Source organism: Pelobates fuscus, chromosome 13 (genome assembly GCF_036172605.1).
Source record: "Pelobates fuscus isolate aPelFus1 chromosome 13, aPelFus1.pri, whole genome shotgun sequence".
In the NCBI taxonomy this organism is placed as follows: Eukaryota; Metazoa; Chordata; class Amphibia; order Anura; family Pelobatidae; genus Pelobates; species Pelobates fuscus.
This window is the reverse complement of record NC_086329.1, coordinates 66,460,744-66,483,614: the sequence shown is the minus strand read 5'-3', so window position 1 is coordinate 66,483,614 and position 22,871 is coordinate 66,460,744. Positions and strand designations below refer to the sequence as shown.

The window sequence follows — 22,871 nt, the reverse complement described above, 5'->3', positions numbered from 1 at the left end:
GTGCAAGGAAAGGGCTGTGTTGATATGTGTGGCATAGGTGCAGATGTGAGAGGGTACCCAGGCATCGTGCAGAACAAGAGGGCTTCCCTGTCACAGTGCCAATTACATAAAAGAAAACTGATTTTGATCGACATTGCTATGATTTGCACAGGTTGTATGGGTAACCTGGCGTTAGTGACAAAGATCAGGTCGACCACTAAGATTTTGTTATGGCATGGCTACCAGATTATACCTATGTTAAAGGAGAGTTGGCTGCATTGACTCAAGTGTCCCCAAGGAAAAAGAGAGGGCCATACAAGGCATAGAATGACAGAGTTGCAGGAATTTCTATATCGTAAAAGTTGAAGTAGTTAAGGATGGTATCCTGAGTAGGAAAGACAAAGTTGCAAGTGTGGTCAGCACTCTTATTTTAAACCACAGCCACTGTATGCTCTTATACAAAATAGCAGCACCAACTATTGTATTCAATTTAGAGCAGTATGCAGGAGAGGGTGTGTAATAGACCTTTGGCAGGGTTAATGTAAAGTTTAGTAGAGGAAGCCATTTTCTGATAAGAAACACAGAGGTACTGGCTACTCTGATGAGAGACAGAGGTACAGTAGAGGATACTTAGCTGATTGAAGGGACTAAGATGCAGCAAAGTGAGAGAACCTGACAAGAGGGACTAATGTGCAGTAGAAGGTTTTCCTTGATGGGAGGGACTCAAGTGAGGCTACCCTGATCGGACAAAACTGAGGTACAGTAAATGGCACCTGGTCAAAGATTCACTTGATTGTGGCACAGTTTTGATCCGGTGAATAGCTCCACAACGATTCAGGGTATCTCCTGGTCAGAATTGGTCCAGGCAATCCACATAGTCCACCCACCTAAAGCTGGGTGTTGAATAAGCACCAGGGCCCCCCATAGCTCCTATTCATAGTGACAATTGGCATTTCTTATCTTTTCGATGATCCTGGGATGGGGTCCATATTCTGTGGGCAGTGAGCTGGCCTTCAAGCCCTTCCACAAGCCAGGGGCTCCTGTCACAGATTACTTTGACATGAGTGATGAAGTACATGAGGAGAGTCTACTATGACATAAGTTCTGACAAGTGGTACAGGAGTGGTGGCTTACTTTTAGTTTGAGGAAAAAGGTACGTGAAAAATTCTTGCTCCCTTGAGAAAGTAACTTGCCCTAAACGATGGGTGGCCCTTTTGTCTTTTTTTTTTTTTTTTTGATCCTCTGTTACATTTGGCTGGCTACATGTATAAATTGTGATTTTAAAATGGAAACCCAAAGTACGCAGGCATGGTCTCACTCATATACATCCATTGTGATTCAGTTTTTAACATGTATTTTATCATTCTTCTTTTAAAATAGCTTAACGTCTAGCTAGAGAGCTGAAATGTGCATTACTTGAGATATTGACGCAGTACTGACCAAATATGAAAAATTCTTCGTGTTTGCTACATATGCATATCTGTGGTGTATCGTAGTCAACCATGTACAGTTGTGCTCAAAAGTTTGCATACCCTGGCAGAAATTGTGGCATTGATTTTGAAAATATGACTGATGATGCAAACAAATGTCTTTATTGAAGGATAGTGATTATATGAAGCCATTGATTATCACATGGTTGTTTGGCTCCTTTTTAAATGCTAATGATAAGAGAAATAACTCAAATGGCCCTGATCAAATGTTTACCCTTAAATGTTTGGCCTTGATACAGACACACAAGGTGACACACATAGGTTAAAATGTCAATTAAAGGTTAATTTCGCACACCTGTGGCTTTTTAAATTGCAGTTAGTGTCTGTGTATAAATAGTCAATGAGTTTGTTAGCTCTCACTTGGATGCATTGAGCAGGCTAGATACTAAGCATTGTGGAGCAGAAAAGAACTCTGAAAAGACCTGCCCAACAAGATATTTAGACTTTATAAAGATGGAAAAGTAAAATGTGGGGATCTCTTGATGCCAAGGTCAGGTAGACCAAGAAAGATTTCAGCCACAACTGCCAGAAGAATAGTTTGGGATACAAAGAAAAACTCGCAGGTAACTTCAGGAGAAATACATGCTGCTCTGGAAAAAGATGGTGTGGTTGTTTCAAGGAGCACAATACGACGATACTTAAACAAAAATAAGCTGCATGGTCAAGTTGCCAGAATGAAGCCTTTACTGTGCCAATGCCACAAAAAAGCCCAATTACAATATGCCCGACAGCACCTTGACATGCCTCACAACTTCTCGCACAGTGTAATTTGGGGTGACAAGACCAAAATAGAGCTTTATGGTCACAACCATAAGCGCTATTTTTGGAGAGGGGTCAACAAGGTCTTTAGTGAAAAGAATACCATCCCCACTGTGAAGCATGGTGGTGGCTCACTTATGTTTTGGGGGGTGTGAGCTCTAAAGGCACATGGAATCTTGTGGAAATTGATGGCAAGATGAATGCATCATGTTATCAGAAAATACTGGCAGACAATTTGCATTCTTCTGCAAATTGGGTGATCTTGGACTCTCCAGCACGAGAATGACCCCTTAGCACAAGTGATTGCAGCAGGAAAAGGTGAAGGTTCTCGAGTGGCCATCGCAGTCTAGTGATCTTAATATCATCGAGCCACTCTTGGATGATCTCAAACGTGCGGTTCATAGACAACTATTACAAAAGACTGCTCCCTGTCATCGGTGCTAAAGGAGGCAATACACAGTATTAATAACTAAGGAGTCATTTAATTTTTTTTCTTTGTTGCAATGTTTTGATTTATGATTGTGCCATTTGGTTATAACCTACAGTTGAATATGAATCCCATAAGATATAAAATAAATGTTTTGCATGCTCACTCATGTTTTCTTTAAAAATGGTACATCTATTACCAATTCTCCAAGAGTATGCAAACGGTTTAGCACAACTGTATATTTGCCTTCTGGTATGCTGGGTTTATGATTCAACACAGGTTATTAAAGGAAAACTCCAGTGCCAGGAAAACAATCTGTTGCTGAAGGGGTGAAAACCCGTTCAGTCACTTACCTGAGGCAGCGACGATGTCCCTCGTCGCTGTCTCCTCCTCCTACTGACTCCGTCGGCTCCCCATAGGAAACCATTGAAAAAGATTTTCAATACTTTCCTATGGGGAAATGAGCGACGCTGGAGGTCCTCACACAGCGTGAGGACATCCAGCGACGCTCTAGCAAAGAAAATCTTTGCTTTAAATCAGGAAGTTCCCTCTAGTGGCTGTCTAGTAGACAGCCACTAGATGTGGAGTTAACCCTGCAAGGTAATTATTGCAGTTTATAAAAAAACTGCAATAATTACACTTGCAGGGTTAAGAGTAGTGGTAGTTGCCACCCAGACAACTCCAATGGGCAGAAGTGGTCTGGGTGCCTGGAGTGTCCCTTTAAGAGAAGATGAGTGCATATTTCATGCTGAGGAAACATTAACAATATCCGTGCTATACATACTTATTTGAGCATGACTAATGGGGGATGCAGTACATTTTGAATGCAGTACAACAAATATTTTTGGAGTAAATTTCATTATTTATTTTAATAAAGTTTGTTTTTGGAAACAAAAGAAAACAAATACAATTGATCGATTGTTAGTGGATATTATATGTACAACTACTCAGAATGCGGTAACCTGGTAGAAATCCTGAAATAATCAACTTATCAAGAGTTATTAATACGGACAAGAGCATGATTTGTAGATGTAAAGATGGAAGATTGAGATATGGTGAAAAAAAATTTAAGATTTCATTATAGATTTACATGCAAACTGGTTCTTAGCTGCCATTATCATTTATTGCTATAGAATCATGATTAGTGATGTACCGAACTGTCCGCCGGCGAACAGTTCCCGGCGAACTTAGCGTGTTCGCGTTCGCCGCGGCGGGCGGACACATGCGCAGTTCGATCCGCCCCCTATTCGTCATCATTGGGCAAACTTTGACCCTGTGCCTCTCGGTCAGCAGACACATTCCAGCCAATCAGCAGCACTCCCTCCCTTCCACACCCTCCAACCTCCCTCCCAGCATCCATTTTCGATTCATTCTGAAGCTGCATGCTTAGTGAGAGGAGGGAAAGTTTAGCTGCTGCTGATTAGATAGGGAAATTGATAGCTAGGCTAGGGTATTCAGTGTCCACTACAATCCTGAAGGACTCATCTGATCTCTGCTGTAAGGACAGCACCCCAAAAAGCCCTTTTTAGGGCTAGAACATCAGGCTGCTTTTTTTTTTCTGTGTAATGTAATTGCAGGTGCCTGCCTGCCAGCTTCTGTGTGAGGTTCACATTGGATACTGTGCCTACTTGCCCAGTGCCACCACTCATATCTGTTTTTACAATATGCTTTAGATTTAAAAGAAATAATTTGTTTTCACTGTAATAGAAGAGCAGTTGCCTGCCTGCCAGCTTCTGTGTCAGGTTGGATGCCTTGCCCATTTGCACAGTCAGTGCCACCACTCATATCTGTTTTTACAATAGGTTAAGCTTTAGATTTAAAAGAAATAATTTGTTTTCACTGTAATAGAAGAGCAGTTAGTTGTCTGGGTGTCAGGCCTACTTCAGCATGTGCTCTGCAAACCTGTGCCAGTGTGCTTTGACAGTTGCCAATCATATCTGGTGTCTCTTTAGCATGCTTTTACAAAGAAAAAAGGTTTCTAGTGTAAGCTAATAGCAGCCAGTCAGTGTCCTTCAAGCGGCTCTGTCAGGCCTTCCTTCAGCGTGTGCCCTGCACAACCCTGCCAGCGTACTTTGACAGTTGCCACTCATATCTGGTGTCTCTATAGCGTGCTTTTACAAAGAAAAAAGGTTTCCAGTGTAAGCTAATAGCAGCCAGTCAGTGTCCTTCAAGCGGCTCTGTCAGTCCTTCCTTCAGCGTGTGCTCTCCAGAACTGTTCCAGTGCACATTGCCAATCATATCTGGTGTCTCTAAAGCGTGCTTTTAAAAACACATTTTTTTTTTCACTGTTATAGATTGAATAGCAGTTACTTGTCTTCAAGCGGGTGTGTCAGGCCTACAGTGTGTGCTCTGCAGAACTGTTCCAGTGCACATTGCCAATCATATCTGGTGTCTCTATAGCGTGCTTTTAAAAACAAAATTTTTTTTTCACTGTTATAGATTGAATAGCAGTTACTTGTCTTCAAGCGGGTGTGTCAGGCCTACAGTGTGTGCTCTGCAGAACTGTTACAGTGCACATTGCCAATCATATCTGGTCTCACAGTAGCTTGCACGCATAGTACCACTAATCCCCCAAAAAATGACAGGCAGAGGCAGGCCACCCCGCAGGGGCCGTCGTGGTCGTGGTGCTGTGATTCCCTTTGACCCTAGAATAATGCCCAGTTTTCAGAAGCCACGTACCCTGAACTTGAAAAGTTCTGAGGACATAGTTGACTGGCTAACACAGGACACCCAATCTTGTACAGCCTCCGCTCGGAACCTTGATGCACCATCCTCCTCCAGCTTAGCTTCAGGCACCTCTCAAGATACCACTCACCCGCCTGCCGCCACCACCAAAACTAGCACCACAGCCGCTTTACTTGGTATGTCAGAGGAGTTATTCACACACCCGTTTGAAGAAATGAGTGATGCGCAACCATTATTGCTAGAGGATGTAGATAACAGGGATATGTCTCAGGCAGGCAGCATTAAACACATGGAGGTACGGTGTGATGATGATGATGTTGTACCCGCTGCTGCTTCCTTTTCTGAGTTGTCAGATACAAGCGAAGCGGTTGATGATGACGATGCGTCCATGGATGTCACGTGGGTGCCCGGTCGGCAAGAAGAAGAACAGGGTGAAAGTTCAGATGGGGAGACAGAGAGGAGGAGGAGACGAGTTGGAAGCAGGGGGGGGTCATCGCAAGGAGCTAGTGGCACAGTCAGACAGCATGCATTGGCACCCGGGGTCAGCCCGACAGCACGCCAATCAACACATGCTGTTGCTGTGTCCACCACCAGAATGCCGTCATTGCAGAGCTCAGCAGTGTGGCATTTTTTTTGTGTGTCTGCCTCGGACAACAGCGATGCCATTTGCAACCTGTGCCAAAGGAAACTGAGTCGTGGGAGGTCCAACACCCACCTAGGTACAACTGCTTTGCGTAGGCACATGATCTCACATCACAAACGCCTATGGGATCAACATATGAGTACAAGCAGCACGCCTACTCTAAGCCGCCATCCTCCTCCTGGTCTAGCATCTTCAGCCACGTCAACCACTGCTGTCCTTCTTGCCCCCTCTCAACCATCCGCCACTCCGTCTCCCGTCTTGAGCAGTTCCCGCTCATCTGCCCACAGTCATGTGTCTGTCAAGGACATGTTTGAGCGTAAGAAGCCAATGTCCCCAAGTCACCCCCTTGCCCAGCGTCTGATAGCTGGCTTGTCCGAACTATTAGCCCGCCAGCTTTTACCATACAATCTGATTGAGTCTGAGGCGTTCAAAAAATTTGTAGCTATTGGGACACCGCAGTGAAAGGTACCCGGCCGGAATTTCTTTTCACAAAAGGCAATCCCCAACTTGTACTCGATTGTGCAAAAGGAAGTCATGGCATGTCTGGCACACAGTGTTGGGGCAAGGGTCCATCTGACCACTGATACCTGGTCTGCAAAGCATGGTCAGGGCAGGTATATCACCTACACTGCGCATTGGGTAAACCTGCTGACGGCTGACAATCAAGGAATGCGTGGCATTGCAGAGGAGTTGGTGACACCGCCACGAATTGCAGGCAGTCCTGCTGCCACCTCCTCTACTCCTCCTACTCCATCCTCGGCTGAGTCCTCCTCGGCTGAGTCCTCTTCTGCTGCTGCATCTTGCTCCACATCAACGGCACCCCCCCAGCTCCCCAGGTACTATTCCACATCCCGGATACGGCAGTGTCACGCCGTCTTGGGTTTGACTTGCTTGAAAGCAGAGAGTCACACCGGACAAGCACTCCTGTCCGCCCTGAATGCACAGGTGGAAAAGTGGCTGACTCCGCAGCAACTGGATATCGGCAAAGTGGTGTGTGACAACGGAAAAAATTTGATAGCGGCATTGAAGTTGGGCAAGTTGACACATGTGCCGTGCATGGCACATGTGTGTAATCTGATCGTACAATGCTTTGTGCATAAGTACACAGGCTTACAGGACGTCCTGAAGCAGGCCAGGAAGGTGTGTGGCCATTTCAGGCGTTCCTACACGGCCATGGCTCACTTTGCCGATATCCAGCGGTGAAACAACATGCCAGTGAGGCGCTTGATTTGCGACAGCCCTACACGTTGGAATTCAACACTCCTAATGTTCGACCGCCTGCTCCAACAAGAAAAAGCTGTTAATGAATATTTGTATGACCGGGGTGCTCGGACAGCCTCTGGGGAGCTGGGATTTTTTTTTGCCACGTTACTGGACGCTCATGCGCAATGCCTGTAGGCTCATGCGTCCTTTTGAGGAGGTGACAAACCTAGTCAGTCGCAACGAAGGCACCATCAGCGACATCATACCATTTGTTTTCTTCCTGGAGCGTGCCCTGCGAAGAGTGCTGGATCAGGCTGTACATGAGCGTGAAGAGGAAGAGGAAGAGTTGTGGTCACCATCACCACCAGAAACAGCCTTATCAGCATCGCTTGCTGGACCTGCGGCAACGCTGGAAGAGGATTGTGAGGAAGAGCAGTCAGAGGAGGATTGTAGCTTTGAGGAGGAGGAGGAGGAAGACCAAACACAACAGGCATCCCAGGGTGCTTGTTGTCATCTATCTGGTACCCGTGGTGTTGTACGTGGCTGGGGGGAAGAACATACCTTCAATGACATCAGTGAGGAGGAGGAATGGGAAATGAGTAGCTCGGCATCCAACCTTGTGCAAATGGGGTCTTTTATGCTGTCCTGCCTGTTGAGGGACCCTCGTATAAAAAGGCTGATGGAGAACGACCTGTACTGGGTGTCCACGCTACTAGACCCCCGGTATAAGCAGAAAGTGGCGGAAATGTTACCGAATTACAACAAGTCGGAAAGGATGCAGCATTTGCAAAATAAATTAAAAAGTATGCTTTACACAGCGTATAAGGGTGATGTCACAGCACAACGGGAATCTAACGGGGGAGAGGTGGAAGTCATCCTCCTCCTCCCACGACCACGTCGGCAAGGACAGGACGCTTTAAAGACGTGTTGTTGATGGAGGACATGCGGACCTTTTTAAGTCCTACGCATCGCCACAGCCCTTCGGGATCCACCCTCAGAGAGCGACTCGACCGACAGATAGCAGACTACCTCGCCTTAACTGCAGATATCGACACTCTGAGGAGCGATGAACCCCTTGACTACTGGGTGTGCAGGCTTGACCTGTGGCCTGAGCTATCCCAATTTGCGATAGAACTTCTGGCCTGCCCCGCTTCAAGTGTCCTGTCAGAAAGGACCTTCAGTGCAGCAGGAGGTATTGTCACTGAGAAGAGAAGTCGCCTAGGTAAAAAAATTCTAGATTACCTCACCTTTATTAAGATGAATGAGGGATGGATCCCGAAGGGACTGACACTGGGCAATACATTACATTAAAAAAGGCCTGATGAGATGAGCTGCCTTGGGCTAATAATGGTCCACACGCTGCTGTATTTTAGCTCTGAATGACTTTTGACTTGCGTGACTTATCCGCCACCAACTAGGGTTCAAGCCGCCATGTTTTAGGGCACTTTCTGCCTGTGAAACAAACATACATTTTTCTGGCCGCTGCTACAGCAGCGGCTGCAACAATACCAAATTTTTCAGGCATGTGTACATGCCTAATTTTTAGGCCCACTGGTGCAGCACTGTGGCTTCAAAAACCAAACCAAAAATTAAAATCCTCCAAGATGGCACCAATATACCAGTGGTCTAAGCATCTTCCCACCTTGGCCTAAAAAGGGGAGGTGATTCAACAATTAAAAATCGCTGCCATTTACACGTCCACTGATAGGAGACGCGGAAGGTATTAAACTGATATGAACAATACTAAACTCACCACTCCTATCTGGTGGCACATTAGCTTGCCCGCGCAGTGCCCCAAATTTCAAGTAAGAGGACCGACCAAGCATCTTCTTCCATCTCCCTGTTACATAAATCAATGCCATATCCATAGAAATTGTAGAGAATATCCAGGATAGTTTTACAGGGCCAAATCATGTCGCCTGTTGAAAGAGGTGACCTTGCTCGGGTCCCAGGTGTGCAGTTCCTAAAATGGCTGCCATATACATGTCCACTGATAGGAGACGCGGAAGGTATTAAACTGATATGAACAATACTCCACTCCTATCAGTAGGTCCCCCCCATTGGGATTTATGGCCCCCACCCACCGCGCAGGGGTTGGGGAGGACAGTAGCTCCCCCCAGTGTGTATCATGGGCTTTGAGGACAGGTGTCAATCCATACCTGCCAAGTGACCCTATGTAGGGGTAACAGTCCCTATTCTGCTCTGTGTCAGTGTGTATCATGGTCTCTGTGGACGGGGAACAGTCTCTATTCTGCTCTGTGTCAGTGTGTATCATGGACTCTGGACAGGGAACAGTCTCTATTCTGCTCTGTGTCAGTGTGTATCATGGTCTCTGTGGATGGGGAACAGTCTCTATTCTGCTCTGTGTCAGTGTGTATCATGGACTCTGTGGACAGGGAACAGTCTCTATTCTGCTCTGTGTCAATGTGTATCAGGGGTTTTGAGGACAGGTGTCAATCCATACCTGCCAAGTGACCCTATGTAGGGGGAACAGTCCCTATTCTGCTCTGTGTCAGTGTGTATCATGGTCTCTGTGGATGGGGAACAGTCTCTATTCTGCTCTGTGTCAGTGTGTATGTCAGGCCTTAAGCCTCCCGATGTCTCCTCATGCTTCCGGGTTTGACGGAGCTTAGCCACACCCCCATTGCCGCGGTCTGCTATTTAATGCGACCGCACCAGCTGATAGATGCTGGATTATTGAAACGCGTACCGCGCCAAACTCACCGGCTCACATACCTCGCTGAGACGACCACTCGCTACTAGACCAGACTGGAGGAATATTCAAGTCCCCAACACCTATCCTCATCACAGACAAATACCAGCACTCTCGGCAACCAATCACTGAAGCAACCGCCTCGGAGGAGAGCTGGGGACACACTCCCTCTACTTCTAGAAGTTAAGTAACTTACAGTCTCTGAGTTAAGAGCTAACAATGCTAAAGCTTTATTTCAACTTACTAAAGTCTGCTATCAAGTTCAGCTGTACCTGTCTTGCTACAGATAATCTTATTTCTTCATACTAAAGTCTGCTTTCACGTTGTCCAGCAATCCTGCTACAGCTTTCCTCAAATCAAGTATTATTCAAGTTCAGCTGTACCTGTCTTGCTACAGATAATCTTATTTCTTCATACTAAAGTCTGCTATCAAGTTGTCCAGCAAGCCTACTACAGCATCCCTCAAAACAAGTACTATTTAAGTTTTGCTGCACCAGTCTTGCTACTGATAATTCCAATGTATACAATCTCTTATAATTTGAACTGTTAACAAGAATTACGGACTCTAATGAATTCTGAACCTTGTCATTGCTAGATGCAACAAACCGTTTATTATTTAAAGAAACAGTACCTGTAATTCTGGAACTGAAGTCTCAGTTCCATCTAAGTGTCTTAATAAAATATCAAAGTCCTAAGAAATCTGCAGTTGTGTTCCACATCATTTACTGTGAACGTGACAGTGTATCATGGTCTCTGTGGACGGTGAACAGTCTCTATTCTGCTCTGTGTCAGTGTGTATCATGGTCTCTGTGGACAGGGAACAGTCTCTATTCTGCTCTGTCAGTGTGTATCAGGGGCTTTGAGGACAGGTGTCAATCCATACCTGCCAAGTGACCCTATGTAGGGGGGACAGTCTCTATTCTGCTCTGTGTCAGTGTGTATCATGGTCTCTGTGGACGGGGAACAGTCTCTATTCTGCTCTGTGTCAGTGTGTATCAGGGGTTTTGAGGACAGGTGTCAATCCATATCTGCCAAGTGACCCTATGTAGGGGGAACAGTCCCTATTCTGCTCTGTGTCAGTGTGTATCAGGGGTTTTGAGGACAGGTGTCAATCCATATCTGCCAAGTGACCCTATGTAGGAGGAACAGTCCCTATTCTGCTCTGTGTCAGTGTGTATCAGGGGTTTTGAGGACAGGTGTCAATCCATATCTGCCAAGTGACCCTATGTAGGGGGAACAGTCCCTATTCTGCTCTGTGTCAGTGTGTATCAGGGGTTTTGAGGACAGGTGTCAATCCATATCTGCCAAGTGACCCTATGTAGGGGGAACAGTCTCTATTCTGCTCTGTGTCAGTGTGTATCAGGGATCATTAGGATAGGTGTCAATCCATATCTGCCAAGTGACCCTATGTAGGGGGAACAGTCCCTATTCTGCTCTGTGTCAGTGTGTATCAGGGATTTGACTATCTTTATTCAGATTCAAAAATTACAATTCCAGGAAAAATTTAACAAACATTTATAAGAACATGTTATGCACATCATAGAAACAACGTGAACCTCTTTAAAGCCACAAACTTAAGACAAAAAATACATACACACAATGTGTAAGGGTTTGAAAGAATATTCTGAATCCTTACATGTTTACTTTATCGTTTGTTTGATTTTTGTGAACCATATATAAACTACAAGCAGCGTGAAAACTATAAAAACTCAAGTGGCCATGCTGATCAAATTAAATAGTATGCTTTACACAGCGTATAAGGGTGATGTCACAGTACAACGGGAATCTAACAGGGGAAGAGGTGAAAGTCATCCTCCCCCTCCCACGACCCCGCCATATCTGCCAAGTGACCCTATGTAGGGGTAACAGTCTCTATTCTGCTCTGTGTCAGTGTGTATCATGGTCTCTGAGGACGGGGAACAGTCTCTATTCTGCTGCCACAGTACAGGTGTTAGTCCCCTTGAAACAACTTTTCCATCACTTTTGTGGCCAGAAAGAGTCCCTGTTGGTTTTAAAATTCGCCTGCCCATTGAAGTCAATGGCGGTTCGCCGGTTCGCGAACATTTGCGGAAGTTCGCGTTTGCCGTTCGTGAACCGAAAATTTCGGGTTCGCGACAACACTAATCATGATTCCATTAGAGCTTTCCATTAGAAATGTAAAGATTGTGTAATAATTTATATGCTTTGGGTAATCAAAAATTGGTTAATTGCATATATGTCCTTTTACTGCAGGAAGATCATTAACTAGTGGAAAGTAGTAGTTTCCAATGCCTGCCTAGATATAAAAAAAATTGTATTCTTTGTAATGGTAAAATCATAAAATATTAACTACCTCCCCTCTGTGCTATGAGTCATGATCCCTCTGTGTGACTCTTCAGTCCTGTGGAATCAAAGCTTTGTGTTTTTCTGTTGTTAAATAAGATTATCTGGTAAGGGCGCTGTATAAAGTTTTGAAATTAAAATAAAATATAAAATTATCTTGAATAATATTTACCATGGTCGGTACCAGGGCTGGACTGGGAAAAAAATGTGCCTGGGCATTTTTTTATTAGTGGCCCACTGAGAAGGGGGCGGGGCCAGAGGGTGCGTGTGTTTTGTCATCACCAATGGCAAGCACGCCCCCTCTCAAAGTGAGCATGTTGGTTCAATGCTCTTCCAGGGCAGACCATGTGCAGAGCACTGCTGAAGAGCTCTAGCATGAGAAAAAGGCCCTGTATTTGTGCTGCGAAGCGCAATCATTTTCATTAACATGCTTGCGCTGTGTTTGTTTGTAAATTGTCTCTGGTGTCTTAAGTGGGGTACCAGGAGACAAAAGTGCCAGGAAAAACTATTGTGCATGTGTTTGGCACCTACTTGCTGGATTGTGTGTGTGTAGAGTGAGCTGATTGTGGTGTGATGTTGTGTGTATATAGGTCGGTTTTAGTTGTGTAAAGAGTGAGTGTGTATGTGTTTGCTTACAAGTAATCTAGTGTGCGCATAGGGGATCCAGAGTTTGTATGTCAGGAATGTAGTGTGTGTGTGTGAGAAGGGAATCTACTGTGTTTGACGGACCCAGAGCGTGAATAGGAGATCTAGTGTGTGTTTGTGTACAAAGAGGATTCAGAATTTATATAGGGATTTAGTGTGTGTAGATGATCCAGAGTTGTGTAAGGGATCTAGCTTGTGTCTGGAATGCAGTGTGTGTGTGTGTGTGTGTGTGTGTATGAGGGGTGCACTGTGTGTGTATAAGGGGTGCACTGTGTGTGTATGAGGGGTGCATGAGGGGTGCACTGTGTGTGTATGAGGGGTGCACTGTGTGTGTATGAGGGGTGCACTGCGTGTGTGTGTGTGTGTGTGTGTGTATGAGGAGTGCGCTGTGTGTGTAAAATCTTTTTAATTTCTTCTGGTTAATTGATATTGTGGCGAAACCGACCTCGCCACGTGTCCTTGGAGGGGGCTGCTGGCCCGCCTCTTGCCTTTGGACTGTGGCCCTGGGAGATTGGGCCCTTTTACAAAACGTATTCGGCCCTAACAGAGTGCATGTCACTCATTCTGGCCCTTTAAACACAGTGGGGCCATTCGGTACTTGCCCTGTGTGAGCAGTGATACCCCCAGATAGCTATGCCATGGAGCCTATTCATATAATGAAAGACTATGGGAAAGACTTTGGCTCCATGGCAATTAAACTGTATTTGTGTGATCTGCGTGCCATTCACCTAATAATGTGCACGCAGACCTGAGATATCTGGGGATATGTAACATGTCTGTGTTTGGTGTAATAAAAGTGACTTTATATATTTTAAAACATAATCCTGTATTTAGGTCCCCACATGTGTAATGGAGTTTTGTCTTTGACCTGGGAGATAATTGGATTACTTCTCCAATTATCTCCAGGGCAGAAGGGAGGAAGCCAGGATGCATTGTGGGGATGTTTTACTTTTACTGTTTGAGATTAAAATACAGATTAAAATACTGCCAGCCAGGGGGAACAAAATATACTTTTACTAACTTTTGAACCCCTGGTCTGATTCATGCCATTTTTTAATATGTTGTTCCCCTGAATGGATTGATTGTGGATATGTATTTTTATGTGAATGTGATGTATGGTTTTAAAGTTAGAGTATGTGTGGAAACTGTATGTTTACTGTATGTAATAATTATGTTAATTGCTTATCTGAGGGGAGGGGATGTGTGGGTTGTACTGTTACTTGATTGGTTGTTTTATGCCTCCCCCTGGGTGTGTCCTGTATGTGCACAACTGTAATAAAAAGCAGGCTGGGTGTTCCAGACCTCAGATTCTGCTTGACCCTCAAACCGATGTGTTGTCTCGTTTTTGGGGGAATTGGATTGTATGCTGACTGCCAGGAGTGTAAGCGGAGTATATACTTTTCCTGTTCAGCTATTCCAGGGTTCGTGTGTTTCCAGTTCGGGAGTTGGAAGATTTGTACAGTTTGCAGTCCGGGAGATTGGTGCTTGCAGTAGCTGATGGTCTATGGAAAAGGGGATTATCGCCTAAACTGGGTTTTATCCCCTTTTGAGCAAAACGGTCCGTTACAGATATATATATAGTCTTGGGCCAAATGCTCGCCACATTAATATATGTCTATTGTCAGGGTATTTATATCGGCAGACATTTTGTGCTATGATAGAAATTAAAATGCATATTGTCAGTCACTCTGAACAGAGCAGACTCCATTTTGTTATTTTCAAGTTAACAAAGAGACACGAAATTTCTATCCTTTCTGTAAAACTAACCACTTTTACAGAGCTAAAGGAATGCTTTGTATAAACAAACCAAGTGATAAGAGACTGTCTAATTGCTAATGGAATAGAATACATTCTAAACCCAGACATTTGTGACAGAGAAGATTAACTAATTTAATTTTACTTTCGATATTGTATAGAGTCCCATTGTAATTTAGGGGTCATATTTAGTTATAACTGTCATATTAGAAATTATAGCAGAATTTGCACATAGTCTGAAGAAAGCCCAAAGAAAACTCTTTGATCTGACAGTAAACTTAAATTATAGACAACTATAAAGATAAGGTAAATGACGTCAAAATAGCCACCAGGAAAAGTTAACTCTTTCCTGGATAGGTATGTTTAGTGGGACGAGACTGCCCTCTATAGACCAAATACTTAAATTGCTATCTGGAAGGTAACCACACCTTCAATTTCCTATTGGCTTATCAAGTAATGACGAACAGAAAGTCTGGCCCTTTAAGAATCAGGATCACAGGCTAGGTAGGGTAAGCAAAGGAGTAAGCAAGAAGCAAGATAGGTATGCAGAGAAAGCAAGAGAGTGAGCAGTCGGGTGCAAGGCAGTCGGGAAGCAGGCTAAGAAAGAAAAGCAGAGAGAGACCCATGAAACATTCCTTGACCCTTAGGTACCTGAGCACATCTCTTTAACTGGTAAATATACTGGCTTCATTTAATTAATCTAAATTAATTAAAATTTTCTAATAGCATGATATATGACTGGATAAATCACGATCAGATTTCGATATTTAGAAATCTTAGTTAAATAAGAAGTACATTATTAAACGTTCTATTCTGCAGATAGAAATGAATAATTCTGTATTTATGTGACATATCACATGTTAGCATATCGTGATATTTATCCAGGTGTATTGATTTGCTCTAAAAACAGATAAAATATCTGTTTAGGCAAGTTAAAATTCTGCTTATAGAACATGGTAGATTACTCTTATTGAATGGTTCCAGGAAATGACTAATGAACTGGTTTAAATGTTATTTTATTTAAAATCACATGAGAATAGGTCTTAGGAGGTCTGGCCAGCATTGAAAGGGCTATTTTAACTGTCAGCTAAAGTTTTATGGCGTTAAGCTGCAAAGCTGTGTCTGTGTGTAAGTTTCACTTTCAAAGCTCTGTGAAAGACAGTCATAAATCTTGTCTTAACCATTGGAATGTGTATTGCCATCTAATTGCATATCATGTTATACTGAATATTCATTGATTATTGTCACGCATGTTACATATTATTATTATTTAAATTGTCACAATAAATTGTATCTATTTTTATAACAAATTGTGATTTTATTTATATGGAATACATTTCACTTACACGATAATGATCTTTGGGATCTGAGAATTGAAATAGTGGGCAATTCTCAACTGTTTACTATTATTATCCCATAAATATCCCCACACTATATTAATGAAAAGTACTGTGGCGGAACCAGCTTCGCCACTGGGCATTGGAGAAGACTGATTGCCAGCCTCCTGCCATGTGACTATGGCCCCTGGGATGTATTGCCCTTTAACCCCTTCAGGACGCAGGATGGTTCAGGACCGTCCTCGGCATTTTTGCGTTGCCGACCGAGCACGGTCCTGAACCGTCCTAACGGAAAACTTCCGCCGAAATCACGTTGTTACTATCTGCCCGGCATCCCAGGCAGATAGTAACAGCCAATTGCGGCATGTGAGCGATCCGCGATCGCTCACAATTGGCTGGTGTCAAAGTGGGTGTTACAAACACTCACTTTGACACTGATCTCTGCCTCTCTCGCCTCTGTAGCGTTTTGTGAGGCGAGAGAGTCAGAGATCGTGATATATTGTTGCAGTAGGTGTTCCAGAGAATTTTCAAAAGTATCAGCAGTGAATAAAAATCCCCTTTTAACCCCTTCCCTGCCAGATCTGTTACAGACAGTGCATTTGTACTGTCTGTATTTTTTTTTGCCCTTAAGGGTTAACTTTATTTTAAAGATCTGTGTCTTAGACTGTCATAGACTGTTGTAGTCTGTCCTAGTCAGTCAGTTTCCTTCCCCTAAATCTCCATTAGATTCTTGTAACAGGAGTTAGTTTAGGGATTACTGTTTTAGTCTGTTTTTGTGTTAAAAAAAATTAAAAAAAAATTAAAAAATTGTGTTTAGTATTTTGTTAGTTTAGTCTGTTAGTGTGAAACATGCAGCGCATGTACAGCTTGGAGGAGGCATATGCCTTCTTGGCGTCAGACTCTAACGCCACTGACACTGCGTCCGATTTTGACCCAGGTCAGTTTAGCGGCACGTCTAGTGACATGTTGTCATCTGTGTGTGAGCCAGCTGCTAAAAGAAGCTGTGCTCCCCCTGCTACGCCGAATGTGGAGGAGGACTGGGTACCTCCACAGTCAGCTAAGCCCAACATCCCCCCCTTTTAGTGCCAACTAAATTAATGTGAATGTGGTTGACTTCTCCCCTACACAATATATGGAGCTATTTTTAGGGGATACCATCTGGGAGGAGATTGTTTCCCAGACTAATTTATACGCTAGTCAATTTATTGAGACCAATCCACGTAGCTATACAGTCAGGGAGCATGCTTGGCATCCCACAGATGTCCCTGAACTTAAAAAATTCTGGGCTCTTACCATGCTCATGGGGATAATAAAGAAGCCATCAATCCGCTCTTACTGGAGCACCAACCCAATTTGTTCGACTCCTATATTCTCCCAAACAATGCCTAGACCAAGATATGAGCTGCTGCTGAGATACTTACATTTCAACGACAATACGCTCTGTCACCCCAGAGATCACCCCCAATATGATAGGCTTCATAAAATACGCCCACTGGTAGACCATCTTAAGAACAGATTTTCTGAAGTTTATACCCCCCAACAAAATGTATCTATTGATGAATCCCTAATGAAATATAAAGGGAGATTAGGGTTCAAAAAGTATATCCCCTCAAAGCGGTCTAGGTATGGCATTAAAGTGTACAAACTGTGCGAGAGCGAAAGTGGCTACACATTTGCCTTTCGTGTATATGAGGGGAAAGATGCTCAACTGAACCCTCCTGGCTGTCCTGACTCTCTGGGGACAAGTGGGAAACTTGTTTGGGACCTACTGATCCCCTTGTTCAATAAGGGTTACCACCTTAATGTGGACAACTTTTACAGCAGTGTCCACTTGTTTAAAATTCTTTATAGTTTGCAGACACTGGCCTGCGGCACTGTAAGAAGAAATGCCAGGGATTTCCCCAGACCTCTCATAGAGGCCAAATTAAAAAAAGGTGAATGCAAAGCTCTGCGCAAAGCTGAACTGCTTGCGCTAAAATTTAAGGACAGGAAGGATGTTCACATGCTAACAACTATACATAACGAAGGCATGTCAGACGTCACTGTCCGAGGCAGGGTACAGACAAAACCGGTTTGCATCAGGGCTTATAACAGGCACATGGGGGGTGTTGATTTGGCTGATCAGCTAATGCAGCCATATCTTATCTTAAGAAAGACAAAAGCCTGGTATAAAAAGGTGGCTATTTACCTGTTGCAAGTAGCAACACATAATTCATTTTTACTCTTTAAAAAAATGAATCCAGGAAGAACCACCTTTCTCCAATTTCAGCTCAAGCTGATTTCCACAATAATTTATGGAGATGGTCAAGTACCAACAATGGTGCAAGAGGAGCCCAGACATTTAATTTTTAAGATACCGCGACACCAAAAAAAAGAGATCCCCAGAAACGTTGCCGGGTCTGTTATAAAAAAGGGAAAAGGACAGACACCCCTTTTCACTGTCCCGATTGCCCTACAAAACCTGGACTGTGTATCGGAGCATGTTTTAAGGTCTACCACACAGAAAATACATTTTTATAATACTTGTTCCTGATTTTTTTTTTTTTTTGTTTATTTTGAAAGTAGCAAATTTCTGTTAGTCAGTATCCTTCCCCCAAATCTCCAGTTAGATTCTTTTTGCAGAAGTTAGTTTACAGATTGCTGCTACCGGAAGTTTTAGTCTCATTTAGTCTGTTTTTATCAGTTTTAGTCTGTTTTTAGTATAAAATAAAAAAAAAAATTGTGTTAGTAACTCTGTGTTAGTCAGACTCTGACGCCACTGACACTGCGTCCGATTTTGACCCAGGTCAGTTTTCTGACACATCTAGTGACATGTCATCTGTGTGAGCCAGCTGCAAAAAGAAGCTGTGCTTTCTCTGCTACGCCGAATGTGGAGGAGGAACGGGTTGTGATGTTGTGATGTAATTCCAGTAAAATACAAGTTTAGCAGGCTAAGATTGCCACAAGGCATATGTATGTACTTGTGTTTGTAGTATCAGTTAGTTAGTTACACGTAGCTAAGATACTGTCATCATTGTACTGAGCATGTGCAGGAATGTAGAAACTGGAATTACGCGTCCCTCTCCTTTGTTTCAGATGAACCACGTGGTTAGACCGGATGGATGAGTTTAGACTCTATTCATTGAATAGGTTAAGGGTATGTGTGGGCGTAGTTAATTATGGGAGGAGCTACAGTGCTATATAAGGAATGTACTCTATGTATTCAGTGCTCAGATCTTTGCTGTTTTTGGTGACATTAGTCCCTCTGAGTCCCGATCGGTGAACCGAATAAAGAATCTCTTCCTTCCTGAAGAAACCTGTGTCCATCTCTCTGTGCTTGGCTTCCGTCAGTTTCTCCGGTATCATTTGGTGCATTGGCCGGGAAGCTCATCGTTCAACGGTAGCTGAGAAGCAGAGGCGTGAGACGGTCTATCTTTGCCACGTTCTCTACGGCTGCACCCCTGAACTTCTGCATGGACCTCCGTTCGTCTCGGCGCCACTGGTCTGTTGTCCAGGAGATCATCGGCCTCTACGTAGTAAGTGCTGGGGTGTCCCCGTCGATGAGTGTGAACTCAGGTGAACGAGGAGGTAAGACGACCGCTGTTTTAGATGGCGGACCCACTAGGGGTATACCGATTGTGCGGTAGGCCCATAAGGGGTTTGAATTGTGTACGGAATCTGCCCCCTCTGTCGGAGGGAAGGAGCGAAGGCACACCGCTCAATTGAACGCTCTTTAGTAAGACCGTTTAATTTGGTTTGGAGTCAGGCGGGGTTCTGTGTAAATAGCCCTAGCCGGACACCGGTGTCTTGTCTAGACTAGCGTTCTAGGGTGTACATTTTGTTCGCTAGGTCGGAGGGACCGGGAGACTAAGCGGCGTCTGTGTAAATTCGGTCCGCTAGCTCTCAACCTATCTTGGCTAAGTGGGAAGGCGTGTAAATTTGGAACCCACTAGACTTTTGATAGAGTAGATAGACTAAGAGGGTTCTGTTGTAAATTCCGCCCTCTAGTTCGCTATATGTGGTGCTTGGGCAGTGTGGCTAACCAAAACGGATGTAGATAGTTTTAGGTAGTCCATCAAGGTACTGGCCAATAGATTAGTTGGGAATTGTAAATGTGTTAAAGATTGTTTAGTAGCGTGTATATCTTGCTAGATAGCGTGAGCTCTGCCGTCTAGCGAGAGTGTTAATAGTGTGTAGCTGTATTATAGTGCACGGTACCATAACCCTGTATATTTACTGACACTGTATATGAATACTAATAATTGTCGTCTATTGCATGTCTAACACCATAACCACTATTAATTGTACTGTGACCTTAAATTGTACTTTGACCTATGCTAACCGTACTGTAACTGCTGTTTGTAAAGACGATGTTACTGGGGTATGTTATAGACGGGTAATTCATATATAGGGAATTATAGCGTGGGTGACTGTATAGTTTCGCCAAAGGGCATAGTATCTATTATTTAGTGACTGGTGTAACAGCTGTGTGTGTACGGGAATTCCTTGAGTGTTTTTATTGTGTGCGTTTCACTTAGTAACTGTACCACGTGGTGCTGTTGCCGAGGGAACGGGTGTGACCATTGAATAGAGTGCGTGTATAGTATTCGTTGGAAACGACGCTCCATTGCTAAGTATGGGCGCGTCGGACTCGACGATTTTGGATCCCTTAGGATGCATGTTAAAGAATTTTAAAAAGGGATTTACAAAATGTGATTTTGGGGTTAAAATGTCTTCTGTACGTTTGATTACATTATGTACTAGGGAATGGCCTACTTTGGTTGCCGCATGGCCGCCACGTGGCAGTTTAGATCCTAATCTGGTACAGCGTGTACACGTGGCTCTATCAGGTAGGCCTGAACTTTACGGACAGTTTCCATACATTGATTGTTGGAGGCAGGCCGTAAACGACTCGCCAAGGTGGATCCGAGTATGCCACGAGGAGCAATGTCGCCTCATGGTGGCCAGGACTCGTTTGTCCACTAGGGCCATGGTTACGCCCATTTTGGACACGCCCCCTGAGTCCGAGATCCCTATGCCGCCCCCTTACTTCTCCTCAAGGGGAAGTGATACAGGAAGTTCTACACCCCTTTCCCCGTTGTCCCCATCTGCTTCCTCCTCTAGCTCAGAATCCATCCCCCTCATTACTAAACCTCCCCTTCCGGTACCAACCCCCGTTAAACCCACATATCCTGATTTGGCGCCATTTCATGCTTCCGGTCAGGCTTCCTCTAGCCCGGCTCGGAATATTCTATTCACCGACCTTCCCCACAATAAAGCTTCTACATCCCCATGCCTTACTACCCCTTGACTGGAACCCCTAACCGACGCCCCTCAACGAAGCCCTGTACTAACCCGACAACTGACCGGTACCCAAAAACCTAAACATTATCAGATGCCACTTCGTTTGACTCCCGGGTCAGCATACCTTAATGATGTAGGTCACTTAGTATATGCTGACCCAGTCTTCGTATACGTCCCGTTCACAACTACCGATCTCTTAAATTGGAAAACCCATAATTCCTCGTACACTGACAAACCTCAAGCCATGACCGACCTGTTCACCTCGATAGTCCAGACGCATAATCCTACTTGGGCTGATTGCCAGCAATTACTAATGACATTGTTTAACAACGAGGAGAGGACTAGGATAAACCAAGCGGCCATTAAAGCGCTGGAAGAAGAAGCCCGTACATTAAATCAAGCTAGCTCCAGCAGCATGGGCCGCAACTCATTATCCTAATGCTGATCCCGAATGGAATGTTAATGGCGCAGATATGGTTCATTTAAAAGCCTACAGAGACGCTATAATTGCTGGCATGAAAGCCGGAGGGAAGAAAGCTATAAATATGTCTAAGACGGCTGAGGTGTTACAGAAAAGTGATGAACCGCCCAGTGTCTTTTATGACCGATTATTGGAGGCATACCGTTTGTATACCCCCTTTAATCCGGAAGCCCCTGAGAATTCCCGAATGGTAAACTCTGCCTTTGTCAGCCAAGCCTACGGAGATATTATGCGCAAGCTACAAAAGTTAGAAGGGTTTGTATGAATGTCCATCACCCAACTAATGGAGGTAGCTAATAAAGTTTACATGAATAGGGAATCAGAGAATAAGAAAGAGGAAGAGCGCAAGATGCGTAAAAAGGCGGACATGCTAGCGGTAGCGATCGCAGGCGTAGACAGACGGGGACCAGATAGAGGCGACAGTAAGTGGAATAGGGAACCCCTGAGTAGGAATCAGTGTGCATACTGTAGAGAAGAAGGGCATTGGAGAAGCGAGTGTCCAAAAAGGGAGCAGTATGAGAGATACCAACCCAGGGCAGGATATGGAAACTTTAGAGGTAGAGCGAGAGGTAGAGGAGGTCCCGGAGGGAGTAATGGTAATAACAGAGGTAGTGTTAGAGAAGACAGATATTATCCCGCAGCGCAAAGGTCCCGCGATAGAGAAGATAGGGACTTTGTAGGATTGGCTGACTACGGGAACTGGAAGAAGTGCTGCAAAACCGGTTCTTAAAAGTCGACAATTGGGAGGCCGCAATATACCACCCATTCGAATTGAACTAAAACTTGGGGTTTATCCACTGAGCCTATGGCAATATCATATCCCGCAGAAGGCTAAGAAGAATATTCAATCGTATCTGGATAAGTTAATACGGTATGGTATCCTAAAATTCTGTACTTCCCCCTGGAACACCCCATTGCTGCCTGTTCAAAAGCCCGGTACAGATGAGTATCGACCTGTGCAGGACTTGAGAGCAGTCAATGATGCGGTTGTAAGTATACACCCAGTTGTGCCCAATCCATATAACCTGCTTGCTTTAATTCCGGGCGGGGCTACCTATTTTACAGTCTTAGACCTCAAGGATGCCTTCTTTTGCCTCCAAATTGCTGCAGAAAGCCAATGTATCTTCGCATTCCAATGGGAACATGCTG

The 22,871-nt window shown here is 44.3% G+C and overlaps 1 protein-coding gene across 1 annotated transcript in view; it reads left to right on the top strand.

The window, feature by feature from the left end:
* The window catches only part of TYRO3 (TYRO3 protein tyrosine kinase), a 926,976-nt gene that overhangs the window by 962 nt on the left and 903,143 nt on the right, over window positions 1-22,871 (top strand). The window lies entirely within an intron of this gene.